Consider the following 12,794-nt stretch of genomic DNA (forward strand, 5'->3'; position numbering starts at 1 on the left):
GCAGAGATGACTTTCAGACCCACCCTCGCGCCCGTTCGGGCGAGCAACACCCAGATCGGGCGGCAGTCCGGGCGGAGGTGGGGTCTGCAATTCCAGCTTTCACAAAACCGAAAGCTGCTCTTTTCACCATTGTTCTTTTGTTCCTTTTGCTTTAATATTCTTACTTAATTAATTTACAACACCATTGCCTAAGTAAATTAATTAATTAACTTGACATTTTGTCTAAATTCTCAAAATTATTTAACAAATTTAAAATGGCAAAAGCTAACGAACGCCCCGGGAGCATTGGATAAATTAGCGCTACTAAAAGTAGAAAGATTAAATTAAAATGAACATTAATTACACCGATCGACACGTGATTTGTCATGCTTTCCCAAATTAATACCATTTTAGGTAATATTTTAAATGTTTATCCAACGCCCGTTGTTAGCAAGATCCATTTAAAATATTGGACGAAAAAATAATTAATATTCGAGTTTTAATCAAGTAGCTAACCCATTTTCTCGATCTAATTTTACTAATTGCTTCGAATTGTATTATATCGAATTGTATTATATCAGTTCATCATCTATCTCATAATTTTTTTAGAATTTATGGACTAACATATACACAATAATTTATGTATGGAAAGTAAAAAAAATTGACCATTGGTTTTCTTGTCATAAACATGTAACCACTTGTTAGGCCATTATTATTCACCCCATCTAAAATAGGAAATGTCATACAAAAATGAAATATTGAACATACAATTAAACTATCTAGACCCTATTATCATGGCAACAACTTTTCTAATCCTCAAAGTCCTTTAATACATTATGCAACATATACAATTTAAATAATCCATTTAATTTGCCTCTTTATTTAATTTTGTACATGTTAAAACAAAGTCATGTCTTTCAAACACCATCAACTTCACATAATTTTCTTACCCTATATGGCACCAGGCCATATGATGCCAATGATATGGTTGACATAGCTAGAGCCTTTGCAAACCATGGCAACACCAAAGCCACCATAATCACCACCCCGGCGAACACCTCCCGTTTCAACGACACCATCATCAGAGACACCGATAACTCAGGCCACCAAATCACATTCCTTATAATCTCTTTACCATTAAAGGAAGTAGGCCTCCCTGAAGGGTGTGACAACCTTGTATCGACTTCGACACGTGAGACTACGTTCAAGCTCTTTCGAGCCATCGAAATGTTGCAACCTATGCTTGAGACAATGTTGGTTGATAACAAACTGTTGGGCCCGTATTGTAATACGACCCATTACATTTAGGGCACCAGTCCAAGAAGCAATAACTCAGCAAAAATAAGCAAAACGGCTTGATTGGAATAAACAAGGAAAGCAGCATCAAGGATATCAATCAAGGAGATACTTGCCAAAAATACACCTACAGAACAGGGAAGAAGATAAATCAAGAAGATCTTCCTCATTTTGAATATATTCCGAATATCTTTGTAAACCCTAGAGATCCCTAGGTATAAATAAGCATAATTAGACATTTTGAGCATTCATGTACGCACATATACTCTAAATATAAGAGAATTACTCTGCATTTACCTACGGAGCTTCGTCCCTACTGAAGAAGGAGGCTAGTCCTTATTCAGTATTGTATCTCTAAACTTATTCTCTTTTCATAATAGAGTTCATCCTGTTTACTTATTGTTTGTTCATTGCTTATCTATTGCTTTATTATTGCTTTACTGCTATTTTATATGCTTTTGGTAGTATGATTATTGTTACCCCTCAAACCTAGCAGATTCTCATATGTCCTTGTTGAGATTTGCCTAAACAATTTAGCGTCCACCGTGGGGCCGATAATCAATTAACCTACCAATTCGCCAAAAAACCAATACAAATACCATGTCTGGGCACCAAGTACCCTTTACCATGGCCGAAATCAATGAGGGAATGAACGCATTCCGTCAGACCTTAGACCAACAAAAAAGCCAAATCGAAACACTATTGGCCCAAAAGGTTCAAACTGAAGCCAAGCTTACCAGTCTCACCAAGCAAAATGAAGCCCTCCGTAGCCAAATACAATCAGTCGCTTCCAAAACCATTAACACCAGAAAGAACACTGAAAGTATAGCCATGCAGCTTGATATGTTAGGTACCTTTCATACCCCTAATGGGGAAAAAGGATCTAACACTAGGGAAACAACCCTAGACCTAGACTCTTTGAATGCAGGAACCCCTAAGCAGAATGGTCAAGAAGGATCTGAGGAGGGAAAGATAGAGAAGATAGTCAAAGAGTACCTCAAAGCAATCGAAGCCAAGATCGCCAAGATCCCTGGAATGCCAAAGCCCATGGAGGAAGAAGCGTCAGATGGCTATATAGAGTCTCCTTTCTCAGAAGAGATCGCCATGGTAGAAGTGCCAAAGAGGTTCAGCACACCCAGCATGGCCATGTACGATGGAACGACAGACCCTGATGAGCATGTATCCCTCTACAAGCAGAAGATGATGACCAGCTCAATCCCTAGAGACATCAGAGAGGCCATCATGTGCAAAGGCTTTGGAGCCACATTATCAGGTCCAGCTTTAACTTGGTTCATTAATTTAGATAATGGGACAATTCGATCTTTTGCAGGAATGGTAAACCTATTCAAAGTCCAGTTCGCCAGCAGCAGGAAAATAGAGAAGCAGTCATCGGATTTATACCGTGTTGTGCAAAGACATGGTGAATCCTTGAGGGATTATCTTAATAGGTTCAACAGGGAATAGATTGGAATACACAAGTGTGATGCTCCTACAACCATTGAAGCGTTCAGGAAAGGATTGCTAGATCGTAGTGAACTCTACAAGGAATTAACCAAATATCCATGCACAACCTTTGAAGATGTACAAGCTAAGGCAATGGCTCAAGTCAGATTCGAAGAAGATGCATATACAAGGAAGACTCCAGAGCTCAGAAAGGATGAAGATCGTCTGTCAAGAAGGAACAACAACTTCCCCAGGAGAGACCATCGATTCAAGCCATATCAGCGTTCCCGCTTTGGTGAAGGATCAGTTAATGCCGTGGAAGGAGAGTTTTCTGATTGGAGGGAAGATCCTGAGCTCCCACCCAAGTTGCACGAGTATTGCTTCAATGTCAATCCTGCAGGAGTAATAAGGACCTTAAACAAGATGGGAGATACTGTTCAATGGCCCAGAAGGAGTGACAGGCCTGGAGAGAAGAAGGATCCATCCAGATGGTGTGATTTCCATTCAAATATCGGTCACACTACTGACGAATGTGTCGCGCTCAGAAAGGAAGTTGCATACTTGTTAAAGAAAGGCTACCTTAAAGAACTCTTGTCAGATAGATCTAAAGCTTCAGGGAAGGACAGAGAGTCCAAGCAAGGAGGTCCTCCACCCCCACCTCCAATTGTCAAAACCATGTGTTTCATATCAGGAGGGTCAGAAGTATGCGGTCTAACATATTCAGCAGCAAAGCGGCACGCAAAAGAAAGCAACAAAGAGCAACCAGATAAGAGGGAAAAATCAAAGATAGACATCCATATCATGTTTGAAGAAAGCGACGCAGTAGAAGGTCATCATGACGGCCTAGTGATCTCACTCCCAGTTGGAAACTGCATGATTAAGCGAATCCTAGTTGACAATGGAAGCTCTGCAAATATCATCATGCTAAACACCTTGAAGCATATGAACATAGATGAGAAGAATATCGTCAACAAATCAACAATCAATCAATCAATCAATCAATCAAAGCCTTAATCCCAAAAGTGGGGTCGGCTAACATGAACCAAATTTGATTATTCCGTGTAGTCATCAACATAAATCTTTCTCCTCCATCCCTTACGATCCAAAACTTCATCCTCACGTAAATCCATGCACTTCATATCCTTCCTCACTCCTTCCAACCAAGTCATCTTTGGTCTCCCTCTTCCTCGTTTAATCCCTCCATGGTCCCACTCTTCCACTCTTCGCACCGGTGCACCCTCGGGTCTCCGTCTTACATGTCCAAACCAACGCAGACGATTTTCCCTTAATTTATCTACAATGCCCGCCACACCTACTTTCTTGCGAATAACCTCATTTCTGATTCTATCTCTTAAAGTGTTTCCACACATCCACCTTAACATGCGCATTTCCGTAACCTCCATCTTTTTAATATGCTCTTTCTTAGAAGCCCAACATTCTGTACCATAGAGCAACACTGGTCAACAAATCAACAATGCTAGTAGGATTCAGCGGGGAAACCAAGAAGACAAGTGGGGAGATTACATTGGCAACATATGCAAAAGGGATCAACCTGCAAGTCAAGTTCTTAGTGATCGACACTCTATCCTCATACAATATGATTATGGGAAGACCCTGGATACACGAAATGAAAGCCATCCCTTCTACGTACCATCAGGTCATTAAGTTTCCTACTAGATGGGGAATTCAAGAAATCAGAGGAGATCCTAAAGAAGCTAAAGAATGTTACAAGATAGCACTGAAGGCAACATCTGCAGAAAAGAGTTCAGCATAGCAATCAGAGGGTCAGCTGGGCCAAGAGAAGTTGAGTATATCAGAAGAGCAAGAAGCTACAGAAGTCCAACTGAACCCCATACATCCAGATCAGAAAGTCAGAATAGGATCAGAGCTGAAAGCAGAACTCAGACAACAAATTTACGACTTTCTGGAAGAAGAGAAAGATGTGTTTGCTTGGACCCATGAAGACATGAAAGGCATTTCCCCAGAAGTTATCACCCACAAGTTAAACGTAGATCCAATGCATACACCAGTAAAGCAAAAAAGAAGAAAATTCGCGCCAGAAAGGAATAAGATCATCAACGAAGAAATTCAAAACCTACTGAAGACAGGAAAGATCAGAGAAGTAAAGTACCCAGAATGGCTTGCCAACGTGGTGGTAGTAAGGAAGAAGAATGGGAAATGGCGAATCTGCATAGACTTCACAGACATCAACAAAGCTTGCCCAAAAGACCCATTCCCTTTACCTCATATCGATGCCATGGTAGATGCCACAGCAGGACACGAGTTGCTATCCTTTATGGACGCCTACAGTGGTTACAACCAGATCCTCGTGCACAAGGATGATCAAGAGAAGACAGCCTTCATTACCAGCCAAGGAATATACTGCTACAAGGTGATGCCTTTCGGATTGAAGAATGCAAGGGCAACGTACCAAAGGTTGGTAAACAAGATGTTTGAAGAACAAATTGGGAACACGATGGAAGTCTACATAGATGATATGGTAGTTAAATCCAAGAAGGCAGAAGATCACGTCAGAGACCTTAGAGAAGCATTCGTCATCCTGAAACAATACGGCATGAAGCTAAATCCCACAAAGTGCACATTTGGAGTACAATCAGGAAAGTTCTTGGGATACATGGTTACGCAAAGAGGAATAGAAGCCAGTCCGGAACAAGTCAAAGCCATCCTAGACCTAGAACAACCGAAATCCAAGAAGGATGTACAGAGCTTAATAGGAAAAATCGCGGCACTGAACAAGTTCATTTCAAAGTCTTCAGAAAAGAACAGAGCTTTCTACGAGGTACTGAAAAAGAACAAGGAGTTCAAGTGGGAACAGGAACACGATGAAGCATTCCAGAAGTTGAAAGAATACCTAGCCAACCCGTTGATTCTCTCCAAGCCCAAAGAAGGAGAACCACTCCAGCTATACCTTGCAGTATCTGAAGGGATGGTCAGCGCTGTTCTCACAAGAGAAGAAGAGAAGGAACAATTTCCAATCTACTACGTAAGCAAGACCCTGCTCAGTGCGGAAACAAGATATGCATCGCTGGAGAAAATCATTTTAGCCTTGTTCACTGCTTCAGTAAAGTTACGTCCATACTTCGAGAGTCATTCCATACAAGTACGAACCAACTACCCCATCAGAGCTATCATGAGAAAGCCAGAAATGTCAGGAAGGATGGAGAAATGGGCCCTACATCTGAGCAGGTACGACATACAGTACGAACCCAGGACGGCGGTCAAATCTCAAGCCTTGGCAGACTTCGTGGCAGACTTCAGCCCTACCCTCGAAGAAGAAGCACAGAAGGAAGTACTAGCTCTACAGGAACCAAAAGCTGCGCAGAAATGGACACTCCATACAGATGGTGCAGCAAACATACGAGGAGTAGGCTTAGGAGTAGTACTAACATCACCCCAAGGAGACAAGATAGCACAGGCAATAAGGTGTAACTTCAAGGCTACCAATAATGAAGCTGAATATGAAGCACTAATCACAGGGCTAACCGTTGCAAGGGATATGAAGATACAACACCTGGAAGTAATTTCTGATTCTCTACTCATGGTAAACCAAGTCAACGGGCAGTATGCAGCAAAAGACACTAGAATGATTGCCTACCTAGAAGTCACAAAGAAGCTCATCAAAGAATTCAAGGAGTTCAAGATAGAACAAGTACCCCGAAACCTGAACACCGAAGCAGACGCACTGGCAAATTTGGGGTCAAACATCAATCCAGAAGAATTTGGGGCAATCCCACTAGTACACGTACTTTCACCAGCCATAGAGAAGGAGTCAACCATGAGTGTCTACGAAATTCAAACAGGCCCTACAGAAGAAGAAGACAACAGTTGGACAACGCCTCTGAAAGAATACCTCCCGGGCAACACGAAACCAACAGGGAAAGTAACAGCTCAAGCATTCGCTCAGAAAGCCTCCAAGTACTGCCTGATCAGCAATGTAATCTTCAAGAAATCTGCAGCAGGACCTTTCTTAAGATGCCTGGAAGGAAAAGAAGCTCAGCAAGTCTTACAATCCCTACACAGTGGAGAGTGCGGAAATCACTCCGGAGGAAGGAATCTACCCAACAAAGCACTTAGAATGGGATACTACTGGCCCAGTATGAGGAAGGATGCAGCAGAGTTCGCCAAGAAATCCCTAGCATGCCAAAAACATGCGCCCTTGACACACAAGCCATCAGAGGAATTACACCCAACATTGACACCGTGGCCATTTATGAAGTGGGGAATGGATATAGTAAAGCTACCCCCGTCATCAGGACAGAGAGTGTACTTCTTAGCAATGACAGACTATTTTTCCAAATGGATTGAAGCAGAAGCGTACAAGGAAATCAAGGATAAGCACGTCATCTCATTTATAAAGAGGAACATTCTAAGCAGATTCGGAGTACCAGCAGAGATCATTACAGACAATGGGTCCCAATTCATCAGCAACAAAACCACCAAGTTCTGTAAGGAATGGAACATCTCCCTTATCACATCTACACCAAGGTACCCACAAGCAAACGGACAAGCAGAATCAAGCAATAAAGTCCTTATAGGCAACATGAAAAAAAGGCTGGAAGGAGCCAAAGGAAAATGGGCAGATGAACTACCCAACATATTATGGGCAGACAGGACAACTCCTAAAGGCGCTACAGGTCATACCCCTTTCTCACTGGTGTACAGATGTGAAGCTGTAATCCCAACAGAGGTAGAAGTGCCTACAGCAAGATACGGGCTAATGACAGAAGAAAGAAATCAAGCAGAACTAATTCATAATTTAGACACAGTGGAGGAACTCAGGGAAGACGCACAAATGAGAATGGCAGCATATCAACAGGAAGTAGCAAGATCTTTCAACAAGAATGTCAGAGTCAAAGTCTTCAAGCTAGGAGATTGGGTTCTCAGGAAGGTATACGAAAACACCAGGGAAGTCAATGTAGGAAAGCTAGCACCCAACTGGAAAGGACCCTATGAAATCACTAAGGTAGTGGGTAATGGAGCATACAGACTCAGGAATGCAGAAGGAAAAGAAGTGCAGCGAAGCTGGAACGCAGCACATTTAAAGTTATATCATTTCTGAAGAAAGGTACGCAGTTATTATTTCTATTTTGTCTTTTAATTTACAAAAAGGAAAAACAAAAAAAAAAGGAAAACAAGCAAAAATACAAAAAAAAAGAGAAAAACACAAAAACACAAAAATCTCCAACAGCCAAAATCAGCACGAAAGGTACTTATCTATCTCTATCCTTTGTCAATTTGCTTTATGATCATTACGAATACTGACTTTGGCATCGGAGGGCCGTTGGGGAAACCCACGGCCACCCCTCACCTTCTTCTGTTTTGCAAGGAACACGACTGACATTACTGAGCAAGAATGTAACAAGTCCCTTCACTACTGAACAAAGACTAGTCATTCCTGAAAAGAACAGACCTACTATCCTTACAAGGCATACAAACACATGTAAGTAGCATCACAACTGTAATACAACTGTAATACATTCGTGATACAACTACAATCACAACACACTATACAGAAAAGTCAACCACACAGCAAGAAAGACAGAAATACTTAGCGTAGCACAAAATAAAAACAAATTATCCAAACTGCACTAAGGCAGTAAACAGAAACAACATTCAAAAGTTTTACATTTTTTTTTTAAAAAAAGGTGACGCAGCACCAGTTAAACTAATTCTCCCCCATGTTGTCAGCAGGAGCTACTTCTTCAGCAACAGGCTTCATCACCTCTGGGGCATCCTTGACTTCTTCATTATGAGGAGAGTTCACTTCCTCATCAGCAAAGCTCAGCAGTAGTGAGCCAGGAGCAGCAGTCCCCTCAGGAAACGCCTTCTCGAAAGAAGCCTTATCACCATCATAGTCCCAAGCCTCATGCTTTCCTTGCTGAAACTCCTCCATCATCTCAAGACGTGCCTTCCCGTAGTAGTACGTAGCAGCATCAATGGCCTCGTTAGCAGCTTCCTTCAAGGTACCTTTCAGCCTATCCCGCTCAGAAATGCAGTCCCGATGCTTATCCGTTCAGCCTTCAAAGCCTCAGTAGCAGCCTTGTATTTGTCAGACAGAGCATCACGCTCCTTCTTCATAGCCTCATACACCCGAGAAAATTCTGACACCTTGCCTAAGACACCAAGGCAAGACTGCAGGCTCTACACAGCAAAGATGAAGTGTAAGGAGCATATTTCAATAAGGTCGATTTTATTAAAAAAATTTTTTTTTGGAGTATACTATACCTGGAAAGACTGTACGGCCGCCTCTTGTGAAAGGTCAGCAAAAGTCATCGAAGACTGGCGATCCTTGAAAGAAGGAAACAACAGGGTATCTACATGCGGAGCAAGAGAGTCAAAAGAAAACTCAGCAGCGTCAACATCAATAGGCATCTCCAACTTCCTCTTGAGACTGGCACGAGACGGAGGCGGAGGAGGGACACCCTTGGGAGCAACCATCTTGATGGGAACAACCTCAGAAGTCTGGGGGGACGAGTGAGACTTAAGACGACCCAAGATGGAAGATGAGCTAAGAAGATCATGAGACCTTATTGACCTTGATGTATCTACAAGGAACATAGCTGGTTCAAAAAGTAATACAACTAGGAACACAGCAAATGTATACAACTAGGAACACAGCAAATGTATACAACAAGGATCACAGCAAATATATACAACAAGGATCACAGCAAATATATACAGCAAGAACGCTAATTGAATCAAATAGATTAACAATTGTATACAAGTGTATTCAACAAGGATACAGCCGATTCAAAATTAAAAACCCACAAACTAAACAAGCAAACCGACATCAACCACACATTCACAAAATTATAAGTACAGCAAAACATCGAAACTCACAAGAAAGAAAGAAAACAAACCTTGAGACATGGTTGGGGCAACTTTCTGTTCAGAATCAGATTCGTCCAAGGACTTAATTTGAATAACTGCTTCAGGTTGTGTCAACTTGATGAAAGATCTCTCGTCTGCACTCAACTCATACAACTTGTCTATTAAGGATGGAGACTGAGAGCGCTGCTTCAATTTACTCACTGCAACCAACAAGCAAATAAGCCCAAATCAACAAAGAAGGAAAGAAGAACATAAAAGAATAAGAAAATAGAATATCTTCAGCCTCAACAGTGTCAATAAAAAAATCACAATCATCACCCAACGAATCAATCCTCACAAAGAAGAACTTGTGATACCACTTCTTGTCAAACGCCTTCTCCAAGTCAGCCACCAAAGGACCAACACCATCCTTCAGGCGAAGACCAACTCGACCTTTACCACTGGTCCTAATAGTATAAGGGTAACACAAATCCCTCACATCAAGTTCTATACCCAATTTTATACTCAGCAAATCCAGAATTCTCAATACCCTCCAAGTCTGGGGCAACAATTGACAAGGCGAAATCCTAACTCTAGAAAGAAATTGGCGAACAAGAGCAGAAAAAGGAAAAGTATGCCCAATTACAAAAGGGTACTCAAAGAAACACACCCAACCAGGGGCAGTCCAGTCAGCCCTTTCCCTAGGTGATGGAATTTTCACCACAACCCCATCAGGAAAACGCGCAATTGCAGCAATATTCTGAACTTCCTTCTTCGTAATGGTGGAGGGATAGGTATCCTTGACAGGAAAGACGTTCTGCGCCACCAAGTTTGGCCTTTTCGCACCCTCATCCACCCCAGCAAACACCACTCTCACATGATCATCCATCCCAAAAACAAGAGAAAAGTACAAAGTGTAAAACAGAGCAAATAGAGAAGAGAGAGAAAATACCTGATGAAATTGAAATTGGGGCAAAGAAACTGAAGTGATTAGACAATAGCCTGCACACCCAATAAATACCAAAGACGGAAATAAACCGCCCTTCACAGTTATCGAGGAAGTTGCCTTAAAACCGCCACCACTTTCTATTTTGCTAACCGTTGGAACAATTTCTGAAATTCAAAATATTTTCTAGAGCTTTCTTTAGGTAATTTTCACTTCCAAATACTTGGAAATAAAAATTAGGGGCAATTGTTGGGCCCGTATTGTAATACGACCCATTACATTTAGGGCACCAGTCCAAGAAGCAATAGCTCAGCAAAAATAAGCAAAACGGCTTGATTGGAATAAACAAGGAAAGCAGCATCAAGGATATCAATCAAGGAGATACTTGCCAAAGATACACCTACAGAACAGGGAAGAAGATAAATCAAGAAGATCTTCCTCATTTTGAATATATTCCGAATATCTTTGTAAACCCTAGAGATCCCTGGGTATAAATAAGCATAATTAGACTATTTTGAGCATTCATGTACGCACATATACTCTAAATATAAGAGAATTACTCTGCATTTACCTACGGAGCTTCGTCCCTACTGAAGAAGGAGGCTAGTCCTTATTCAGTATTGTATCTCTAAACTTATTCTCTTTTCATAATAGAGTTCATCCTGTTTACTTATTGTTTGTTCATTGCTTATCTATTGCTTTATTATTGCTTTACTGCTATTTTATATGCTTTTGGTAGTATGATTGTTGTTACCCCTCAAACCTAGCAGATTCTCATATGTCCTTGTTGAGATTTGCCTAAACACAAACCAGATTGTATTGTGTCTGATTACCTTTACCCTTGGACCGTTGATGTAGCAAAGAGGCTAGGAATTCCAAGGTTGGCATTTAGTGGTGGTTGTTTTTTTAATTGTTGTGTTAGTTACAATCTAGAACAGTTTCGACCCCATGACCGTGTCGAATTCGAGCGCCAACCCTTTGCTGTTCCGAATTTGCCCGATGAAGTAACAATAACAAGATCACAACTTCAAGATCTTGTTAAGGGAAACACTGATTTTAATGAATTATTTGAAAGACTTAGAAAAGCTGAAAAAAACAGTTTTGGTGTACTAATGAATAGTTTTTATGGTTTAGAGTCTGCTTACGTAGATTATTTTAGAAATGAGATGGGAATCAAGTCATGGCACATTGGTCCGTTGTTTCTCTTCAACAAGCCTACGTTAGATGATAAAGTCGGACGAGGCGACAAGAGTTCGATTGATGCACATAAATGCTTACAATGGCTTGATTCAAAGAAGCCTAACTCTGTTCTTTACATTTGTTTTGGAAGTTTAAGCCGGTTTACGAAATCTCAGCTCATACAAATGGCTAGTGCTCTTAATGATTCAGGGTGCTGTTTTATTTGGGTGTTAGGGAAAGTCATGAAATCTAATGAAAATAATAATAATAATAATAATAATAATAATAATAATAATAATAATAATGACCAAATTAGGCAAGATGATGATCAAGAAGAAATTGAAGAAGAGCAACAACATTATTGGTTGCCTAATTGGTTTGAAGAGACCTTGTTAGAAAATAAAGATAAGGGCCTTGTTGTAAAAGGGTGGGCCCCACAATTACTAATCCTCGAGCATCCAGCAATAGGAGGGTTTTTAACACATTGTGGATGGAACTCGATATTAGAAGGGGTGTGAGCGGGTGTACCATTGATCACATGACCATTGTTCGCCGATCAATTCTACAACGAAAAACTTGTTACACAAGTCCTTAAAATCGGAGTTGAAGTAGGAAACATGGTGTGGAAAACGTGGGCAACGGATGAAACAGAGTTGGTTGGAAAGAAGAAGATTAAGATAGCCATAGAAAGAGTAATGGGAGTAGGAGAAGAAGCAAAAGAAATTAGAAGAAAGGTAAAGGAGTTTAGTGAGTTAGCATACAAAGCTATAGAAGAAGGGGGGTCCTCATTTAACGATGTTAATGAACTACTTAAGGAAATTAGCATGCACAAACAATATTATATGGTGAAAGAATAGAGTTTATATATAGCCACAAACTTTACTATAGCTATAGCTCCAAAAGTTTTAGTTTTTTGTCAAACAAAAAAATAAATTAATTAATCTATAACCCTTATAAAAGCCCCAACCACCCTTACTGTTTCACATTTACTGTTCCTTATGAACAGGAAATTGACGTTTCTGCCCTCCCTTGCCCTTAGCACCCTTCCTTGATTGACCAAATTTCCAGGGGTGGTTTGGTCTTTTTGCTTTGACATTCCAAGTGTTCTGAATGAGCTGAC

General features: G+C 40.9%; 1 pseudogene; it reads left to right on the top strand.

Annotated features, from left to right (window-relative positions):
* The first annotated feature begins 889 nt into the window (after nt 1–889).
* Nucleotides 890–12,531, top strand: LOC145584542 (scopoletin glucosyltransferase-like; annotated as a pseudogene).
* The last annotated feature ends 263 nt before the right edge of the window (nt 12,532–12,794 follow it).

Source organism: Chenopodium album, chromosome 16 (genome assembly GCF_948465745.1).
Source record: "Chenopodium album chromosome 16, dcCheAlbu1.1, whole genome shotgun sequence".
Lineage (NCBI taxonomy): Eukaryota > Viridiplantae > Streptophyta > Magnoliopsida > Caryophyllales > Amaranthaceae > Chenopodium > Chenopodium album.